The sequence below is a fragment of the Bufo gargarizans genome, chromosome 8 (assembly GCF_014858855.1).
Source record: "Bufo gargarizans isolate SCDJY-AF-19 chromosome 8, ASM1485885v1, whole genome shotgun sequence".
In the NCBI taxonomy this organism is placed as follows: Eukaryota; Metazoa; Chordata; class Amphibia; order Anura; family Bufonidae; genus Bufo; species Bufo gargarizans.
In genome coordinates this window covers 130,585,244-130,608,902 of record NC_058087.1, presented here as the reverse complement: position 1 = coordinate 130,608,902, position 23,659 = coordinate 130,585,244, and the positions used below count along the sequence as shown (strand labels likewise).

At 41.2% G+C, this 23,659-nt stretch overlaps 1 protein-coding gene across 2 annotated transcripts in view; it reads right to left on the bottom strand.

Moving 5' to 3' along the window:
- RHBDF1 (rhomboid 5 homolog 1) overlaps positions 1-14,594 on the bottom strand; it is a 148,421-nt gene extending 133,827 nt beyond the window's left edge. For both annotated transcript variants that reach the window (XM_044303376.1, XM_044303378.1), the window contains exon 1: positions 14,383-14,594. The gene's annotated coding sequence lies outside the window, so the exon portion shown is untranslated. The remainder of the gene's footprint in view (positions 1-14,382) is intronic.
- Positions 14,595-23,659: the final 9,065 nt, after the last annotated feature.

Below are 23,659 nucleotides of genomic sequence, written 5' to 3'. Positions count from 1 at the left end.
TTGTTTCTCCTCCACCTCTCTCCTTGTTTCTCCTCCACCTCTCTCCTCTACATTTCCCTTAGTAAGTGTTCTTGCATGGCAAGACCACTGACTGTTATCTCACATATATATTATTAAGTGTTCTTGCATAGCAAGACCACTGACTGTTATCTCACATATAGTCTTATTATTATAACCAAATTTACCACCCAAACTTATCCCACAGTTTTTACACTACAGAGACAGTAATATACCGAAATGTGCAGATTGTTCCAGATTGGTGTGCTATTACTTTGTGGAATGTTTCGCCGAATGTTTCATGGAATATCGGCGTTTTTGTGGCGAACTTGGTCCCATAGGAATGAATGGCGGAATGTTCAAATCTAGAGTGGGAGCTGACAAAAGCTAGAATGTGAGCTGAAAAATCAGGAAATTATTTCTAAACTGCCACCACTCCCTCATTTGCAAGCCCCCCTACCCAAATAGTATATCAAAATGTTCAGCTATCCCTGCTGCCACTAAAAATGTCCACGGCTAAGCCATAGCCCTGATAGTTTTCACAATATGTCCATTTGTTTGCAACTCACGCCACCCATTGACATTCATTGAACTCCACTGTGGCTGTGTCTTCATTTTTAATATTTCAGAGATATACTATGCATCAAAATGTAGGTCTGGGTCTTGTGATTCTCACAATATAAAGCTCTTCGCTGTAGAATTTATTACCGTTTGAAGATGGCAACCGCCAGTGAAGTGAGCAAGTTGGAGCAGTTTGTTTTTAACCGCTCTTCTCTGCCCTTGCTGTAGAGTCAGTTGCCTTAGGAAGCCAGGAGTGTGAGCAGCCAGCAGAGTGACAAAAGCTAGAGTGCGAGCTACAAAATCAGGACATGAGTTCTAAACTGCCATCACTCCCTCATTTTCAAGCCCACCTACACAAACCGGCTGCTGTTTTTATAACTGTATGTTTTAATGTAACTGTGAAGCACTTTGGGCAACAACATTGCAATTAAATGTGCAATTTATAAATAAATAAAAGTTGAAATGCATTTCTCACTCTATCAAGCTTGCCATGTGCACTTTTAAAATTCGATCAATCAATTGGTTAGTGCAATGTTTACTATCTTTACTTATTACAAACACAGTTACTCTGCCCAATCCAACCTTTCCACAGTTACTCCAGCCACTTCAACCACAGAACAGTTACTCCAGCCACTCCACCAAGTTACTCTGCCCACTCCAGTTGTAGACTACTGGTGGAGGCAAGAACACTATACACAATTTCCCCAGAAATTGTAGCTTTTCTAGTTTCTCCTCTACCTCTCCCCTATGCCAATAACTTCACTGGATATACATTGCCAATGGATTCAGTTCAAGATATGTATAAACAATGCCAACCGCGACCTGTCCATTCACTGTATATCTCCTAATACTCAGCTATCTCCTCACATGTAAGCTTCAATCCCCCCAAAACCTCCTTCTTTGCTGTTCTCTTGCTCTTCAAAAAATCATTTCCTCACATGCTATCCCAACACATCAGACTCTTTGCACCTTACAAACCATCAAAAACAACCTGAGAAACCACCTTTTCATGAAAGCCCACAACATACAGTGCCCATGCCTCATCTACTGTCTCCAACCTTTGTAGATTGTAAGAGATTCTAAGACGACAAATTCTAAGGGTGAGAATATAGAGAAGTATTTGAACATGTGAGTGAGGTTTTTTTATCCCCGGAAAACCCCTTTACGCAGAAGAAATGTCATGTGCTCTATGGCTGGGAACAGAATCTGCTTTGTGATAGAGAGCGGTAACTGGGAGCACAGACTGGCTCCAGCTATCTATCTCATGAGAAATTCTTGAGGAACCAGACACACACCCAGTGTACAGTAAAACTACTGAATTTACATTTTTCTTCTAAACTCTTCTGTGCAGCTATGCACAACTTTGTATTATGCCCAGATGACTGCAACCTTTTTTATGTTCTGCAGCATTAAGCCTACATTTTGAACTACTGCAGATACAGCAGGGTTAATATAATAGTACTGTATAATGAATGCATTTTCACATCTTTGGTCTTCCTATAATTTCTTAATTGGAAGGCTCCAAGTCACTTTGCATGTTGTGACAGGGCAGTTTCTATGGCATAAGTAGAAACTCTGTTTCATTAGCACATGGGAGTGTACTACAGCTACTTAGCCCATTACACACTGCCAATCTGATGGGACTGTGTTCTCCACGGTTCACAGGTACACTGACAACCATGACTGGAGAGAAGAGTATGGCTCAGTGGCTTAGTACTGGGTCCTAGGTTTGAATCCGACCAAGGACAATATCTGCACGGACTTTGTATGCTGCTTAGGACAATGCTACATATAATAGCAGCGGCGACTGCTGGTAGGGAACTCTTCCAGCATCAGGGTGTCTAACTATACCTTTTAGATTGTGAGCTCCATAGGGGCAGTGTGAATATGGCAGCCCTATATAAGTGAGTAAAATAAATAGTACTGTCAATGAAACCAGCATACTGCCTGAACATGTCATATCAGGTATCATTAGCATACAGCAGGAAAAGAAGAGAAGGAATCATTCAGTATAACCCCGGGGGATGGGAAACATTGTTATCACACAGAAAATAATAATTACAGGAAGAGCAAAGATATGGGTTTTTTTTATTGAATACATTTGTAACACATGGAAAGGAAAACTCTAGTACAGGAATCAGCATGCACACTTGCTCGGCTGTTCTCAGTACTCCAATAGAAGTGGATGGAATATGTTGGAGTGCCATAGGTTGCAGACCACTGCTCTAGTACACAAATAAGATAACCTGTCTATCAATTAGTCCTTCAGTATCACTAATGAATAAATTATTAGGTGTGGAGTTTGCTGGGCAGCATCAAAATATATTATATGAACAAAAGTGTTGGGACATGCCTCTGCAACATTCGGATGTTTTATTCAGTGCCATTGCCACAGGAGTATAAAATCCAGCCTCCAGCCATGCAGTCTGCCCTTACAAGCATTTGTGAAAGAATGGGTCGTTTAAAAGAGATCACTGATACATCTGGCCGCATCCTGGCAAATATTTCAGAACAGCCTGCCAGATACACCTACCAGCGTTTGTGTGAAGCTAGCCTAAGGCTTCTTTCACACGGGCATCATGGGCCGGATAAGATGCGGGTGCGTCGCGGGAAAATGCACGACTTTTCCGCGAGAGTGCAAAACATTTTAATGCGTTTTGCACGGGCGTGAGAAAAATCAACATGTTTTGTACCCGAACCCGGACTTCTTCACAGAAGTTCGGGTTTGGGTTAGGTGTTGTGTAGATTGTATTATTTTCCCTTATAACATGGTTATAAGGGGAAATAATAGCATTATTAATACAGAATGCATAGTACAATGGGGCTGGAGGGGTTAAAAAATAAAAATACATTTTAACTCACCTCATCCACTTGTTCGCGCAGCCCGGCTTCTCTTCTTTCATCTTCTTTGAGGAAAAGGACCTGTGGTGAAGTCACTGCGCTCATCACATGGTCCGTCACATGGTCCATCACCATGGTGATGGATCGTGTGATGGACATGTGATGAGCACAGTGACATCACCACAGGTCCTTTTCCTCCTGGACAGCAAAGAAGAAGACAGAAGAGAAGCCGGGCTGCGCGAACAAGTGGATGAGGTGAATAAAAAAAAAATTTTAACCCCTCCAGGCCTATTTTACTAAGCATTCTGTATTAAGAATGCTATTATTTTCCCTTATAACCATGTTATAAGGAAAAATAATAATTATCGGGTCCCCATCCTGATCATCTCCTAGCAACAATGCGTGAAAATCGCACCACATCTGCACTTGCTTGCAGATGCTTGCGATTTTCACGCAACCCCATTTACTTCTATGGGGCCTGCGTTGAGTGAAAAACGCACAAAATAGAGCATGCTGCGATTCTCACGCAACGCACAAGTGATGCGTGAAAATCACCGCTCATGTGCACAGCCCAATAGAAACAATTGGATCCAGATTCAGTGCAGGTGCAATGTGTTCACCTCACGCATTGCACCCGCATGGAAATCTCGCCCGTGTGAAAGAGGCCTAAGACACTGGGAACAATTTGGGGAAGACGTTTTCTCTTCCAGCATGATTCTGCCCCACTGCACAATGCAAGGTCCACAAAGGGTTGGTTGAGTGAGTTTGGTCTGGAACAACTTGACTAAGACGAACTAGAATAGAGATTCTGAGCCAGGCCCTCTTGCCCAACATCAGGGTTTGACAAATGTTCTTCTGGATGAATGGGCCAAAATCCCCACAGACACACTCCAAAATGTTGTAGAAAGCCTTCCTAGAACAGTGGAAGCTGTTTTAGCGGGGGATTTCTACAACTCCACCAAAGAACTACGGTACCAAGGAATAATCGCAGTGTTAGATACAACTCATGTTGCCAATATACATGTGGCTGGCATTCCTGACAGTAGAAGTAACCAGGAACGCAGCACAAAAGTGTGACAGAGGTTCTCCATCTCAGTAACATCAGAGCCAGGGCTGGAGGATGACATGGATGACTCTTTCCACCAGGGTGGATAAGATATTTTAAAGAAAGTCACACCAGTGAACTGGTGGAAGTCACTTAAAATATATATATTTTCTTTAGCCAAATTAGTTAACAAACATGGATGTTTAAGCAAATAACATGCTGTAATGTTATTGTTTCAGTTGAATAAATCCTATTTAAATTGTTATTATTAAGGTAATGATTATTTTTCTCCTTCCTAAGTACAACAGAAAAAATGTCCAAATATGAATCTTTATGTAAAAAACTATGATTTAAATCAAGCCTTACTGACTAGTGATTTAAATCGCGATTTAAATTGTGATTTAAATCAGTTTGATTTAAATCAAATCCACCATGCTTTCCACTCATATGCTGTCAGCTCTGTGTCAATCCAGATTTGAAATGTTTGACAGTCCTGTTACTAAGGATAAACTATCTTCTCAGACTGGTTGTCAGGCATCTCATCCCCATCAATCAGCCTGTGTCAGGTTACTAAGGTGTTCACCTCAACATGAAAAGGAGCATGTATGGCCTATAAGTCTCCTCACTCCGATTAAGGCGCTCTATCCCCAAGGAGAGACCCCCAAAATCTCAACATGAAACTGGCACTTTCTGAGGGGCAATAAATAAGCAAGGGTCTTAGCAGGAACAAAACATTGCCGTAGGAGAGAGAGAGAGAGAGAAGAGCACAGTTTAAAGGGGTACTCCCATCTCAGACATTGATGTGGGTCCCACCTCTGGAATCTGCTCCTATCACCAGAATAGGACCCAGAAGTGAAGAAGAGTGCACTGCGGCCGCTATGCATTCTCCGCTATGGGAGTTCCATCAGTCCCATAGCAGTGAATGAAGAGGTGGCCGTGGTCACTTTGGTGAGCCTGTTCAGGAGATGTAGGACCCACACCTATCTGACACTAATGGCATATCCTAGCAGTATGCCATCAGTGTCTGAGATCGGTATAACCCTTTAAAAAGTTGTCCGGCAAGAAGAACAGAGCAGTCTAGCCATAATAACTGGCCAAAGACTGTACTGTTAAATGGCGCTAATACAAGAGAACAGGCAAACACGTAATACACAGCGATGACTCTGCCAGAGCAGCTCCCGACTCTCCCTAATGGAGGACCTAATCATGGGATCCCCTGTGACTTCTGTGAGTGTACATATATATATATATGTATAGGGGTTGTACATTATATAAATATAGCAGAATAAGAGAGTAACGTGAAGTATTCTTCACCAAAGAGCAAAATGACAAGTGACGCTGACATTGGATCGTCTCTCAATACAGAACAACTTGTACACGAGCACGGTTAGTATGGAGACAACCACTGCCCCCAGACCCTGGAACCATACCTATGGACTCCACCACACTCCCTACTGGTGGGGCCACACTGCAAGCTCTAGAGCAGGGATGCTCAACCTGCGGCCCTCCAGCTGTTGTAAAACTACAACTCCCACAATGCCCTTCTGTAGGATGATAGCTGTAGGTTGTCAGGGAATGATGGGAGTTGTAGTTTTGCAACAGCTGGCGGGCCGCAGGTTGAGCATGCCTGCTCTAGAAGGAGGCAGTAACGTTCTGAAGTAGAGAGGTGCGGGAGGCTACACCGCACACAGTCATCCTGGTTACACTATGATGAGCAGAAACACTACAAGAAGTAACAGGTATCCATATGACCCACATATAACCAGAAAACCTGGACTCCTCTAGCTGCACACTGTCTGTACAGCGCCATACACATCTACAACCAGGTAGAAGCAAAGACAACTTCCATCCCATCTCTTATGTAAGGAATGAGGCCGGGTAAAGTGTTATCCAGGTTTATTTATTAACCCCTCACATGACACAGGAAGAGAAATGTGTACACTGAGCCTTGGATTGTTTATATTATCTGAGTGGTGTGTAGGTATATGTCTGTATATCTATGTGTATATATTGTATGTGCGGTGTGAATGTATTTTATGTGTGGCATGGATCTGCATGCACTGTGTGTATCTGTATATAGGTATGTAGTGTGTGTGTACATATGTACAGTATGTATCTGTATGTGGTGTGTGTACCTGTGTGTGTGTGTGTATATATATATATATGTTTGAGTACACAGCAGTGTGTGTTGTGTGTGTGTGTGTGTGTGTGTGTGTATCTGTATAGTATGTATCTGTATGTGGTGCATGTATGTATGTACATGTGTGAGTACACAGCAGTGTGTGTGTACAGTATATATGTACAGTATGTATCTGTATGCACGGTGTGTATATATGTGAGTACACATTAGTGTGTGTGTATATGTACAGTATGTATCTGTATATGCTGTGTATATCTGTGAGCACACAGCAGTGTTTATGTATATGTACAGTATGTATCTGTATGTGCTATGTGTATATGTGTGAGTACACAGCAGTGTGTATATGTACAGTATGTATCTGTATTTGCTGTGTATATCTGTGAGTACACAGCAGTGTATGTGTATATGTACAGTATGTATATGTGAGTACACAGCAGTATGTGTATATGTACAGTATGTATATCTGTGAGTACACAGCAGTGTATGTGTATATGTAAAGTATGTATCTGTATGTATATCTGTGAGTACACATCAGTGTGTGTATATATACAGTATGTATATCTGTGAGTACACAGCAGTGTGTGTATATGTACAGTATGTATATCTGTCAGTATACAGCAGTGTGTGTATATGTACAGTATGTATCTGTATGTATACAGCAGTGTGTGTATATGTACAGTATGTATATCTGTCAGTATACAGCAGTGTGTGTGTATATACAGTGTGTATATCTGTCAGTACACAGCAGTGTGTGTATATATACAGTATGTATATCTGTCAGTATACAGCAGTGTGTATATGTACAGTATGTATATCTGTCAGTACACAGCAGTGTGTATATATGTACAGTAGGTATATCTGTCAGTATACAGCAGTGTGTGTATATACAGTATGTATATCTGTCAGTATACAGCAGTGTGTGTATATACAGTATGTATATCTGTCAGTATACAGCAGTGTGTGTATATGTGCAGTATGTATATCTGTCAGTACACAGCAGTGTGTGTATATACAGTATGTATATCTGTCAGTATACAGCAGTGTGTGTGTATGTACAGTAGGTATATCTGTCAGTATACAGCAGTGTGTGTATATACAGTATGTATATCTGTCAGTATACAGCAGTGTGTGTATATGTACAGTATGTATATCTGTCAGTATACAGCAGTGTGTGTATATGTACAGTATATATATCTGTCAGTACACAGCAGTGTGTGTATATACAGTATGTATATCTGTCAGTATACAGCAGTGTGTGTATATGTACAGTAGGTATATCTGTCAGTACACAGAAGTGTGTGTATATACAGTATGTATATCTGTCAGTACACAGCAGTGTGTGTATATACAGTATGTATATCTGTCAGTATACAGCAGTGTGTGTATATGTACAGTATGTATATCTGTCAGTATACAGCAGTGTGTGTATATGTACAGTAGGTATGTTTGTCAGTATACAGCAGTGTGTGTATATACAGTATGTATATCTGTCAGTATACAGCAGTGTATGTATATACAGTATGTATATCTGTCAGTATACAGCAGTGTGTGTATATGTACAGTATGTATATCTGTCAGTATACAGCAGTGTGTATATGTACAGTAGGTATATCTGTCAGTATACAGCAGTGTGTGTATATACAGTATGTATATCTGTCAGTATACAGCAGTGTGTGTATATACAGTATGTATATCTGTCAGTATACAGCAGTGTGTGTATATGTACAGTAGGTATATCTGTCAGTATACAGCAGTGTGTGTATATACAGTATGTATATCTGTCAGTATACAGCAGTGTGTGTATATGTAAAGTATGTATATCTGTCAGTATACAGCAGTGTGTGTATATACAGTAGGTATATCTGTCAGTATACAGCAGTGTGTGTATATACAGTATGTATATCTGTCAGTATAGAGCAGTGTGTGTATATACAGTATGTATATCTGTCAGTATACAGCAGTGTGTGTATATGTACAGTATGTATATCTGTCAGTATACAGCAGTGTGTGTATATACAGTATGTATATCTGTCAGTATACAGCAGTGTGTGTATATGTACAGTATGTATATCTGTCAGTATACAGCAGTGTGTGTATATACAGTATGTATACCTGTCAGTATACAGCAGTGTGTGTATATGTACAGTATGTATATCTGTCAGTATACAGCAGTGTGTGTATATGTACAGTATGTATATCTGTCAGTGTACAGCAGTATGTGTATATGTACAGTATGTATATCTTTCAGGATACAGCAGTGTGTATATGTACAGTATGTATATCTGTCAGTACACAGCAGTGTGTGTATATACAGTATGTATATCTGTCAGTATACAGCAGTGTGTGTATATAAAGTATGTATATCTGTCAGTATACAGCAGTGTGTATATGTACAGTATGTATATATGTCAGTATACAGCAGTGTGTGTATGTACAGTAGGTATATCTGTCAGTATACAGCAGTGTGTATATGTACAGTATGTATATATGTCAGTATACAGCAGTGTGTGTATATACAGTATGTATATCTGTCAGTATACAGCAGTGTGTATATGTACAGTATGTATATATGTCAGTATACAGCAGTGTGTGTATGTACAGTATGTATATCTGTCAGTATACAGCAGTGTGTGTATATGTGCAGTATGTATCTGTCAGTATACAGCAGTGTGTGTGTGTGTATACAGTGTGTATATCTGTCAGTACACAGCAGTGTGTGTATATATACAGTATGTATATCTGTCAGCATACAGCAGTGTGTGTGTATACAGTATGTATATCTGTCAGTATACAGCAGTGTGTATATACAGTATGTATATCTGTCAGTATACAGCAGTATGTGTATATATACAGTATGTATATCTGTCAGTATACAGCAGTGTGTGTATATACAGTATGTATATCTGTCAGTATACAGCAGTATGTGTATATATACAGTATGTATATCTGTCAGTATACAGCAGTGTGTGTATGTACAGTAGGTATATCTGTCAGTACACAGCAGTGTGTGTATATGTACAGTATGTATATCTGTCAGTATACAGCAGTGTGTGTATATACAGTATGTATATCTGTCAGTATACAGCAGTATGTGTATATATACAGTATGTATATCTGTCAGTATACAGCAGTGTGTGTATGTACAGTAGGTATATCTGTCAGTACACAGCAGTGTGTGTATATGTACAGTATGTATATCTGTCAGTATACAGCAGTGTGTGTATATACAGTATGTATATCTGTCAGTATACAGCAGTGTGTGTATATACAGTATGTATATCTGTCAGTATACAGCAGTGTGTATATGTACAGTATGTATATATGTCAGTATACAGCAGTGTGTGTATATACAGTATGTATATCTGTCAGTATACAGCAGTGTGTATATGTACAGTATGTATATATGTCAGTATACAGCAGTGTGTGTATGTACAGTATGTATATCTGTCAGTATACAGCAGTGTGTGTATATGTGCAGTATGTATCTGTCAGTATACAGCAGTGTGTGTGTGTGTATACAGTGTGTATATCTGTCAGTACACAGCAGTGTGTGTATATATACAGTATGTATATCTGTCAGCATACAGCAGTGTGTGTGTATACAGTATGTATATCTGTCAGTATACAGCAGTGTGTATATACAGTATGTATATCTGTCAGTATACAGCAGTATGTGTATATATACAGTATGTATATCTGTCAGTATACAGCAGTGTGTGTATATACAGTATGTATATCTGTCAGTATACAGCAGTATGTGTATATATACAGTATGTATATCTGTCAGTATACAGCAGTGTGTGTATGTACAGTAGGTATATCTGTCAGTACACAGCAGTGTGTGTATATGTACAGTATGTATATCTGTCAGTATACAGCAGTGTGTGTATATACAGTATGTATATCTGTCATACAGCAGTATGTGTATATATACAGTATGTATATCTGTCAGTATACAGCAGTGTGTGTATGTACAGTAGGTATATCTGTCAGTACACAGCAGTGTGTGTATATGTACAGTATGTATATCTGTCAGTATACAGCAGTGTGTGTATATACAGTATGTATATCTGTCAGTATACAGCAGTGTGTGTATATACAGTATGTATATCTGTCAGTATACAGCAGTGTGTGTATATACAGTATGTATATCTGTCAGTATACAGCAGTGGTGTATATACCGTATGTATATCTGTCAGTATACAGCAGTGTGTTATATACAGTATGTATATCTGTCAGTATACAGCAGTGTGTGTATATACAGTATGTATATCTGTCAGTACACAGCAGTGTGTGTATATGTACAGTATGTATATCTGTCAGTATACAGCAGTGTGTGTATATACAGTATGTATATCTGTCAGTATACAGCAGTGTGTGTATATACAGTATGTATATCTGTCAGTAATACAGCAGTGTGTGTATATACAGTATGTATATCTGTCAGTATACAGCAGTGATTGTATATACAGTATGTATATCTGTCAGTATACAGCAGTGTGTGTATAGTACAGTATGTATATCTGTCAGTATACAGCAGTGTGTGTATATTACAGTATGTATATCTGTCAGTATACAGCAGTGTGTGTATATACAGTATGTATATCTGTCAGTATACAGCAGTGTGTGTATATACAGTATGTATATCTGTCAGTATACAGCAGTGTGTGTATATACAGTATGTATATCTGTCAGTATACAGCAGTGTGTATATACAGTATGTATATCTGTCAGTATACAGCAGTGTGTATATACAGTATGTATATCTGTCAGTATACAGCAGTGTGTGTATATACAGTATGTATATCTGTCAGTACACAGCAGTGTGTGTATATACAGTATGTATATCTGTCAGTATACAGCAGTGTGTGTATATACAGTATGTATATCTGTCAGTACACAGCAGTGTGGTATATACAGTATGTATATCTGTCAGTATACAGCAGTGTGTGTATATACAGTATGTATATCTGTCAGTATACAGCAGTGATGTGTATATACAGTATGTATATCTGTCAGTATACAGCAGTGTGTGTATATACAGTATGTATATCTGTCAGTATACAGCAGTTGTATGTATATACAGTATGTATATCTGTCAGTATACAGCAGTTGTGTATATACAGTATGTATATCTGTCAGTATACAGCAGTAGTGTGTATATACAGTATGTATATCTGTCAGTATACAGCAGTGTGTGTATATACAGTATGTATATCTGTCAGTATACAGCAGTGTGTGTATATACAGTATGTATATCTGTCAGCATACAGCAGTGTGTGTATGTACAGTAGGTATATCTGTCAGTATACAGCAGTGTGTGTATATGTACAGTATGTATATCTGTCAGTATACAGCAGTGTGTGTATATGTACAGTATGTATATCTGTCAGTATACAGCAGTGTGTATATACAGTATGTATATCTGTCAGTATACAGCAGTGTGTGTATATACAGTATGTATATCTGTCAGTATACAGCAGTGTGTGTATATACAGTATGTATATCTGTCAGTATACAGCAGTGTGTATATACAGTATGTATATCTGTCAGTATACAGCAGTGTGTGATATACAGTATGTATATCTGTCAGTATACAGCAGTGTGTGTATATACAGTATGTATATCTGTCAGTATACAGCAGTGTGTGTATGTACAGTAGGTACATCTGTCAGTACACAGCAGTGTGTGTATATACAGTATGTATATCTGTCAGTATACAGCAGTGTGTATATGTACAGTATGTATATCTGTCAGTACACAGCAGTGTGTATATACAGTATGTATATCTGTCAGTACACAGCAGTGTGTATATACAGTATGTATATCTGTCAGTATACAGCAGTGTGTATATGTACAGTAGGTATATCTGTCAGTATACAGCAGTGTGTATATGTACAGTATGTATCTGTCAGTATACAGCAGTGTGTATATATACAGTATGTATATCTGTCAGTATACAGCAGTGTGTGTGTATACAGTATGTATATCTGTCAGTATACAGCAGTGTGTGTATACAGTATGTATATCTGTCAGTACACAGCAGTGTGTGTATATACAGTATGTATATCTGTCAGTACACAGCAGTGTGTATATACAGTATGTATATCTGTCAGTATAGAGCAGTGTGTGTATATACAGTATGTATATCTGTCAGTATACAGCAGTGTGTGTATATGTACAGTATGTATATCTGTCAGTATACAGCAGTGTGTGTATATACAGTATGTATATCTGTCAGTATACAGCAGTGTGTGTATATACAGTATGTATATCTGTCAGCATACAGCAGTGTGTGTATGTACAGTAGGTATATCTGTCAGTATACAGCAGTGTGTGTATATGTACAGTATGTATATCTGTCAGTATACAGCAGTGTGTGTATATGTACAGTATGTATATCTGTCAGCATACAGCAGTGTGTGTATATACAGTATGTATATCTGTCAGTATACAGCAGTGTGTGTATATACAGTATGTATATCTGTCAGTATACAGCAGTGTGTGTATATACAGTATGTATATCTGTCAGCATACAGCAGTGTGTGTATATACAGTATGTATATCTGTCAGTATACAGCAGTGTGTATATACAGTGTGTATATCTGTCAGTATACAGCAGTGTATGTATATACAGTATGTATATCTGTCAGTATACAGCAGTATGTGTATGTACAGTATGTATATCTGTCAGTATACAGCAGTATGTGTATATATACAGTATGTATATCTGTCAGTATACAGCAGTGTGTGTATATACAGTATGTATATCTGTCAGTATACAGCAGTGTGTGTATATACAGTATGTATATCTGTCAGCATACAGCAGTGTGTGTATGTACAGTAGGTATATCTGTCAGTATACAGCAGTGTGTGTATATGTACAGTATGTATATCTGTCAGTATACAGCAGTGTGTGTATATACAGTATGTATATCTGTCAGTATACAGCAGTGTGTATATACAGTATGTATATCTGTCAGTATACAGCAGTGTGTGGATATACAGTATGTATATCTGTCAGTATACAGCAGTGTGTGTATATACAGTATGTATATCTGTCAGTATACACCAGTGTGTGTATGTACAGTAGGTACATCTGTCAGTACACAGCAGTGTGTGTATATGTACAGTATGTATATCTGTCAGTATACAGCAGTGTGTATATGTACAGTATATCTGTCAGTACACAGCAGTGTGTATATACAGTATGTATATCTGTCAGTATACAGCAGTGTGTGTATACAGTATGTATATCTGTCAGTATACAGCAGTGTGTGTATACAGTATGTATATCTGTCAGTACACAGCAGTGTGTGTATATACAGTATGTATATCTGTCAGTACACAGCAGTGTGTATATACAGTATGTATATCTGTCAGTATAGAGCAGTGTGTGTATATATACAGTATGTATATCTGTCAGTACACAGCAGTGTGTGTATATGTACAGTAGGTATATCTGTCAGTATACAGCAGTGTGTATATACAGTATGTATATCTGTCAGTATACAGCAGTGTGTGTATATACAGTAGGTATATCTGTCAGTATACAGCAGTGTGTGTATATGTACAGTAGGTATATCTGTCAGTATACAGCAGTGTGTATATACAGTAGGTATATCTGTCAGTATACAGCAGTGTGTGTATACAGTATGTATATCTGTCAGTATACAGCAGTGTGTATATGTACAGTATGTATATCTGTCAGTATACAGCAGTGTGTGTATACAGTATGTATATCTGTCAGTATACAGCAGTGTGTGTGCCCTGCAGTTTCCTCAGACTTGTCACTTACAGGTCACAGGGCTGTGCTCATCCTCCGGCAGGACAGGGGCTCCCGGCTCTATATCCCTCGGGCTCCCCAGTGTAAATCCCAGTAGTGTCCAGAGGAGTAGAAAGTGGCGGGTGATGAGACGGTGACCCCGGCTCCCGGCTCCGGTAACTTTCTGCGGGGCACACAAGTCTGGAGAACTGGGACACCCTCCACTTCCACCTATCAGCGCCGGAGCCCGGCCTCGTCCACAGGGCGGGGCCTCATAAATGTCACATTGTTACAGCAGCCGAACCAGTTCAGCGCGTCTCCGGGCCGAGTGCGCGGCGCCACCGGCAGGGGGCAGCAAACAGACCAAACTTTCCCAGGAGTTCAGGGTGGGTGAGATTGGTGTGCGCGGTGCCACCCTGCCACTCACCTTACTGTTAGCGCGCCTATACTGGGCACACACTTTTCTTTCCTAAGATGGTTTTTAGTTGCCGGGTTGGAAATGTTGGCAATGGTGTCATCTTATGGTGAAGCTGGAGGGGTCGCATGTCCAGTGGTCTGTATAGATCCCAGCCTTAGGGTTCATACGTGTTTCTGGATGTATATCCGTTATTTTTCATCAATGAAACGTTACCAGTAGATACTGACATTTCTTTTTCAGTAGGAAGCATATTCCACAGGATAGGTACAGATTTAAGCCCACAGAAGTCAATAGGTTGAATTGTAAAATGTATTTTCCATGTCCGTGTGTACCTGTTCATTTATTTTAAATGCACATTTCACAAACATAAAAACAGCATCAAATAGTTAAAAAGGACGTGTCACCGCTCCTGACATGTCTGTTTTATTAGCCTTATGCATTCCCCATGTAATAACAATTCTGGAGCATCTATTCTTATGTCTCTATGTTGTGCCATTCCTTTATTATTCCTACTAGAAGTTATGACTGGATTGCTAGCCGTCTGCAGTAAGGGTACAGAGGGGAGGTGACATGTTGGGGGGAGTTGGGCTGAGAGGAGCGGGCACAGGCAGAAGTCCGCTCAACTAAATCCTGGGCACCGATGAAGAAGAGGGAAACATAATGGGGCAGATTTATTATTGCACATGTGCCTGAATTCCAGCACAAAGACCATGTGCCACAGTAAGCGCCTGCAAACCAGTGCGGATGATCGCGCAAAAGATCCGTACAAGTTTCCGTACAGATTCATGTGTGTTTCCACAGAACTAAATGGAGCAGTGTCCGCACTTGTGGAGTGTGCTCTCCATTCATCTGTGTGGGACTTCTGAAAATAACCAAGCATGCCGCGCTCCCACAGAAATGAATGGAGGGCGGCCGCGCATGTGCTTGCGATCCTGATCCTATTCACTTCAGGAGCTCTATTGTGGAGATATCCTAGTGATATGCCACCAATGTTGGACGTGAGACAACCCCTTTAAAGGGATTCTGTCACCAAGTTTTGGGCTATAGAGCTGCGGACATGCACGGCTAGATCGCCGCTAGCATGTCCGCAATATATCTGTCCTATAGGGCTGTGTGGTTTTAATTTCTTTAAAAATAGATTTTATAGATATATAAATGAGTCTTGTATGTGTCCAAGGGGCTGTACTAACCTTCCTGGAGCCCAGCCGCGCCCAGCCGCACCCAGCCACACCCGCCTGTGAAGGAGCCCAGCAATGCCTATGTCCTCCGAATCTCCTCATCTCCTCATTTCATCAACTATAGATTGCCGTAATCTCGCGATGCGCGAGCTCACACATGCGCAGTGCCGGTATAGTGTTCCTTCCCTGTGCTGGCATCAGCCTCAGGGAAAGAACTGCAGATCGCGAGATTACGGAAATCTATAGTTGATGAAAGGAGATTGGGAGGACATAGGCGGTGCTGGGCTCCTTCACAGGCGGGCGTGGCTGGGCACGGCTGGGCTCCAGGAAGGTTAGTACAGCCCCTTGGACACATACAAGACTCATTTACATATCTATAAAATCCTATTTTAAAGAAAAAAAAACACACAGCCCTATAGGACAGGTATATTGCGGACAGGCTAGCGGCGATCTAGCCGTGCATGTCCGCAGCTCTATAGCCCAAAACTTGGTGACAGAATCCCTTTAACAGGTGGGATAAAACTCATAGTAGACAGTCTGAGGGTAAATTCACACAAGGGATTGTGTCTGTGACAAAATCCACCACGTATTGAAGGGCAGAAACCGCTGCGTTTTTTGTCGTGGATTTTCATTTTGTATGGTGCTGAATGGAGCTAAACCGTGATCAAGCTCCAGCTGGGGAATTGCGAGGGGTCTGTGCGGTAAGCGGGACAACAATGGACCTGTACATTATTGGGCTTGTCTGGAAAACTATGCAGCAATAATCCTCAGCTGCATGAACTGTGGTGCAGCCTCCCATTGAAAACAATAGGAGGCGGTTTCATTGCAGATTCAGCCCGGTATTGGGCACTGAATCTGCTCAGAAATCCGCGTCCAAAAAAACTCCTTATGAACATACCTTAAAAGTTTTCCAGCTGTATCATCCAGCATCAGCCACTGTGATAAATCTGGCACAGTTTAAATGGGTTTTCCAGGATTACTGTTCTGCCCAGCCGAGTTTGAGAATCGTTACAGTTCATGTCTGTCTCAGTTTTGGTATTTCTGTAGTGATTTAGTGTAGTTGTAGCACCATCTAGTGGTGTTAATCTGTAGTACACTTTGTTTTTCTGTTACAAAGACTATTGCATTGTGGGTGGTCCACTGCATTGTGGGAGTGCAAAGCATCCTGGGAGAGAGAAGTCTCCAGTCTTGAGGACACATCTGCAGAGATGTCCTTTTGCATATCATCTTCTTAAACTTCACCTTGTAAAATCATATCTGGTGAGAGAGCTACCTTCATTTCAGGGATATTGTGTGTTGCAGAGCTGTTAAGCTAGTTGTTGTTACTGTTAGCTAGCCATGCAATCTTATGTACAGGCAGCCATTTTACCATGCGCTTCAGTGTTATGCAAATGTTACAATACATGCTATTCTATACATTATACCTATACATGTTATTTGTATTCTTGTAGTTTTATCAAACAATCCGGTTTTGCCAATCAACAATCCTATTTTACCAATAAACAAGTTAGACTACAAAGAACAGTTGTCTTATTTGGAAGACAGGAATGGTTTATGCTGAATGTCAGACTGTACACTGTGTGAATGTATAAGAAGACAGAACAATTACTATGTTTTTGTCAGCTATGCACATCTTCCCCATTTATTTATTTTTACGCTCCTTACCTGTTTTCACTCTAGTTGTTTCCATCCTTTATGCAGGGGCGGGCTTGGCATTTCTGGGGCTCCAAGCAAATTATCTCGGGGCCTTAATTAGGACAGGAAAACATAGAAACACTATTCCCAGTAGCGGTTCCCTATCTGTCAACAACTATATGAAAGTCTTTAGGACGCAGATACAGTTGAAAGTTGTGGCCAGGGATGATTCCGTCTCTTCTGCTGCCTGAGGTGAAAATTGAAATGACCCACCCCTGTGCCAAATTCTCAATCCAACCCCTCTCCTCCAACCCTACTGCTAAAGGCGTATTTGAAATGTACATTACATATAGCACTACACATGCATTGAAGTCTCCTCTGCTGTAGAAGTTAATTTTCCTAATCTTCTCCATTCGTACCAGACCGCCATGACAAATTATTTAACCGCCTCCGGACCGCCTAAGGCAGGATCGCGGTCCGGAGGCGGCTCTCCCAGGCACAGCGACGCATATACGCATCATCTCACGAGATGCAAGATTTCCTGTGAACGCGTGCACACAGGCACGCGCGTTCAGAGGAACTGCAGGTAAGCGAGCTGATCTACAGCCTGCCAGCGGCGATCGTTCGCTGGCAGGCTGTAGATGCAATTTTTTAACCCCTAACAGGTATATTAGACGCTGTTTTGATAACAGCGTCTAATATACCTGCTACCTGGTCCTCTGGTGGTCCCTTTTGCTTGGATCGACCACCAGAGGACACAGGCAGCTCAGTAAAGTAGCACCAAGCACCACACTACACTACTCCCCTGTCACTTATTAACCCCTGATCACCCCATATAGATTCCCTGATCACCCCCCTGTCATTGATCACCCCCCTGTCATTGATCACCCCCTGTTAGGCTCCATTCAGATGTCCGTATGTGTTTCACGGATCCATGGATCGGATCCGCAAAACACATACGGACATCTAAATGGAGCCTTACAGGGGGGTGATCAATGACAGAGGGGTGATCACCCCATATAGACTCCCTGATCACCCCCTGTCATTGATCACCCCCCCCCCCCTAAGGCTCCATTCAGACATTCGTATGTGTTTTACGGATCCACGCATCCATGGATCGGATCCGCAAAACACATACGGACGTCTGAATGGAGCCTTAAAGGGGGGTGATCAGGGAGTCTATATGGGATGATCACCCCCCTGTCATTGATCACCCCCTGTAGGGCTCCATTCAGACGTCCGTATGTGTTTTACGGATCCACGCATCCATGGATCGGAGCCACAAAACACATACGGACATCAGAATGGAGCCTTACAGGGGGGTGATCAATGACAGGGGGGTGATCACCCCATATAGACTCCCTGATCACCTCCCTGTCAATGATCACCCCCCTGTCATTGATCACCCCCCTGTAGGGCTCCATTCAGACATCCGTATGTGTTTTACGGATCCACGCATCCATGGATCGGAGCCGCAAAACACATACGGACGTCTGAATGGAGCCTTACAGGGGGGTGATCAATGACAGGGGGGTGATCACCCCATATAGACTCCCTGATCACCCCCCTGTCATTGGTCACCGCCCTTGTTTTTTCTTACAAAGTCTCATATTCCAGTAACTAAAATCTCACATGAACTCACCATACCCCTCATGGAATCCAAATGTGTAATTTTTTTTAGACATTTATATTCCAGACTTCTTCTCACGCTTTAGGGCCCTTAAAATGCCAGGGCAGTATAAATACCCCACATGTGACCCCATTTCGGAAAGAAGACACCCCAAGGTATTCCGTGAGGGGCATATTGAGTCCATGAAAAATTGAAATTTTTGTCCCAAGTTAGCGGAAAGGGAGACTTTGTGAGAAAAAACAAGCAAAAATCAATTTCCGCTAACTTGTGCCAAAAAAAAAATTCTATGAACTCGCCATGCCCAAGTTGGCATTTGACCATTCCAAAGAGCACCTTTCGGATTTCACAGGCCATTTTTTACAGATTTTGATTTCAAACTACTTTGCACGCATTTGGGCCCCTAAAATGCCAGGGCAGTATAACTACCCCACAAGTGACCCCATTTTGGAAAGAAGACACCCCAAGGTATTTCATGATGGGCATAGTGAGTTCATGGAAGTTTTTATTTTTTGTCACAAGTTAGTGGAATATGAGACTTTGTAAGAAAAAAAAAATCATTTTCCGCTAACTTGTGACATAAAATAAAAAATTCTAGGAACTCGCCATGCCCCTCACGGAATACCTTGAGGTGTCTTCTTTCCAAAATAGGGTCACTTGTGGGGTAGTTATACTGCCCTGGCATTTTAGGGGCCCTAATGTGTGAGAAGTAGTTTGAAATCAAAATCTGTAAAAAATGCCCTGTGAAATCCGAAAGGTGCTCTTTGGAATGTGGGCCCATTTTCCCACCTAGGCTGCAAAAAAGTGTCAAACATGTGGTATCGCCGTACTCAGAAGAAGTAGGGCAATGTGTTTTGGGGTGTCTTTTTACATATACCCATGCTGGGTGAGAGAAATCTCTCGGCAAAAGACAACTTTTCCCATTTTTTTATACAAAGTTGGCATTTGACCAAGATATTTATCTCACCCAGCATGGGTATATGTAAAATGACACCCCAAAACACATTCCCCAACTTCTCCTGAGTACGGCGATACCACATGTGTGACAATTTTTTGCAGCCTATGTGCGCAAAGGGGCCCACATTCCTTTTAGGAGGGCAGTTTTAGACATTTGGATCCCAGACTTCTTCTCACGCTTTAGGGCCCCTAAAATGCCAGGGCAGTATAAATAACCCACGTGTGACCCCATTTTGGAAAGAAGACACCCCAAGGTATTCAATGAGGGGCATGCCGAGTTCATAGAAATTATTTTTTTTTGCACAAGCTAGCGGAAATTGATTTTTTTTTCTCACAAAGTCTCCCTTTCCGCTAACTTGGGATAAAAATTTCAATCTTTCATGGACTCAATATACCCCTCAGCGAATACCTTGGGGTGTCTTCTTTCCAAAATGGGGTCATTTGTGGGGTGTTTGTACTGCCCTGGCATTTGAGGGTCTCCGCAATCATTACATGTATGGCCAGCATTAGGAGTTTCTGCTATTCTCCTTATATACGAGCATACAGGTAATGAGATTTTTTTTTTTTTTCGTTCAGCCTCTGGGCTGAAAGAAAAAATGAACGGCACAGATTTCTTCATTCGCATCGATCAATGTGGATGAAAAAATCTCTGCCCAAAAAAAAAAAAAAGGAGGGGAAAGGCGTCTGCCAGGACATAGGAGCTCCGCCCAACATCCATACCCACTTAGCTCGTATGCCCTGGCAAACCCAATTTCTCCATTCACATCAATCGATGTGGATGAATAAATCATTGCCAGGATTTATTTTTATTTTTTTCATATACAAAGTGTTTGCCAAAGCATATGAACACCGCCTCCTCCTCAGCTCATATGCCTCGGCAAACGTATCATTTACTGCAGAGGAGAAATCTCGTCTTGCAGCGCCGCATACACCGACTTTTGTGTAATCTGACAGCAGCGCAATGCTTCTGTCAGAATGCATATCAGTGCTGCAGCTGGTCGATCTGTTGGTCCACCTGGAAGGTAAAAAAACTAAACAAAAAAGAAAAAAACAGGCCGCAACGCAATAAATTTATTAACTTTATAATAACATTTGAACGGAACATATAAACTTTATTTAACTTTTTGAACAGAACGTTAACTTTTTTGCTTACTGGTGATATTTATTTTTATTTTTTATTTTTTACCTTTATAGGACAAACCTCTCCTTCCCCATGGGACAATGTGCAAAGTGCAAATCGCCCAAAGATGTGGTGAAGTACATTATGCACTTTTTCCCAGGTGAAAGTAGAGGTTTGCAGCAGCTCTGTGTGAATGGGCCCTAATGGTCCTGTGTGCCTGTCCCGGTGAGATGTGATCCCTATGCTAGGTGTACCTGTGTGTGGTACTTCCGGAAACACTCCCCTAAGCATAGGGCAGGGTGGTCAGGGCAGTCAGGACAGAAATAGCGGGTGTCACGCCTTATTCCACTCCTGCTACAGACACGACATCTTTTTCGGGGTGGCGGTTGGGGAAATGTGGCTTGTGTAGACGGCTCACTACACTGGTGGATGGGGCCACGGAACCTCCTGGATCCTGTTCTCCCAGCCTTACTGTAGAGAACAAAACTATTATATACAGCCAATTGAATCAAATATACAGACACCTTCTTATACCAGCGTCTGGTGCATCGGGAAACTAAATAAGGAGCCAACATCTGGTCATTGAGGTCCACCCCTCCCATGAGCGAATTATAGTCGTGGACACAGAGGGGCTTTTCAATGACACTGCTCGTTCAATTTGTATTGTCGTGTCTGCGTGAATGGAGGAGACCATGTAAACGTCACGCTTGTCTCTCCATTTCACCGCGAGCAGTTCTTCATTACACAAGACGGGTGGTAACGAGCCCTTGGGGGAAGCCCCGGCGACTAGGTTGCGCGGTTCCACAGCAGCCAATCTGTTCTAGGAACAAATTTCTGAAGAGGGGCACACTTGTGTAGAAATTGTCCACATAAAGATGGTACCCCTTGCCAAATAAGGATGACACCAAGTCCCAGACTGTCTTCCCACTGCTCCCCAGGTAGTCAGGGCAACCGACCGGCTCCAGGGTCTGATCTTTGCCCTCATAGATCCGAAATTTGTGGGTATAGCCTGTGGCCCTTTCACAGAGCTTATACAATTTGACCCCTTACCAGGCGCGCTTGCTTGGGATGTATTGTTTGAAGCCAAGGCGCCCGGTAAAATGTATTAGGGACTCGTCTACGCAGATGTTTTGCTCAGGGGTATACAAATCTGCAAATTTGTTTTTGAAGTGTTCTATGAGGGGCCGAATTTTGTGGAGCCGGTCAAAAGCTGGGTGGCCTCTGGGACGGGAGGTGGTGTTATCACTAAAGTGCAGGAAACGCAGGATGGCCTCAAATCGTGCCCTGAACATGGCAGCAGAGAACATGGGCATGTGATGAATTGGGTTCGTGGACCAATATGACCGCAATTCATGCTTTTTGGTTAGACCCATGTTGAGGAGAAGGCCCAGAATTTTTTTTAATTCAGAAACTTGGACGGGTTTTCACAGAAAAAGGCTGGGCACAATGAAAATCTAGTTTTGCCGGTTAGCTGCCAGGGTCAGTTTCTTATCCATCCACGCCAGACGCGTTTTGAAGGTTAGACTACCTTCTTCCTCAGTGGCTTTAGCAAGAACTGCCTGGCTGCCCGGCTTTTATTCCTCTGGCTATCAGAAGAGTTCTTTGTTAACCCTGGAATGGATCTTGTGGATCTGGTATCCTTTTAGTCATATGGCTTTTTCATTGTGCGGTTTTTAATACGTTTTTTTCCATAAGTTCATGCGTTTTTTTGCTCCACACTTGCTTTAGCTTGTCACTAATATTTACAATAGGTTATTTTTGTGGGAGCTAATTGCATTCTCACACTTAATAACCTTTTCTTTCAGGATGTATATAGCTAGATCATGTAACTTGGCAGCATATAAATATTTATTATTAATAAAAATATATCAATAATCGCGTATAAAGTGTCACTGATAAGGTTTCCCTATATAGTATAATAGGTAGTCATAATATACAACACTTAGTATTTATTCTATATGAAAGAGAAAAAGGATTGAATAAGTACATAAATATAAAATTCATTTTATTTTTAATTTTATAAAAGACATAAAAGAAGATTTTTGAATATAATTTTTTGTTTTAATAATTTTTGTTAAAAATTTTTTTTAAAAGTTTTTATCAAAAAAATGTAAGTCATTCGTGTGAGTGAATTTGGGAGATATATAGAGGAGACTGAGCAAGGGGATCCCAATTGTGGGAACTGGGAGGCAATCGCCAACCCCATATGGTTCATTAATCATACGCTTTATTCAAGTATGCAGTGGTAGTCAGAGGGGTATGGTATCTGATTTCATAACCGATGGTCACTCATGGTGTATTTGGGCTGGGAGCCTCCCGACCAGGGGGGGTCACAGTGCTGATAATCAGCCAGACTGGTACCCTCCGTGATCCGA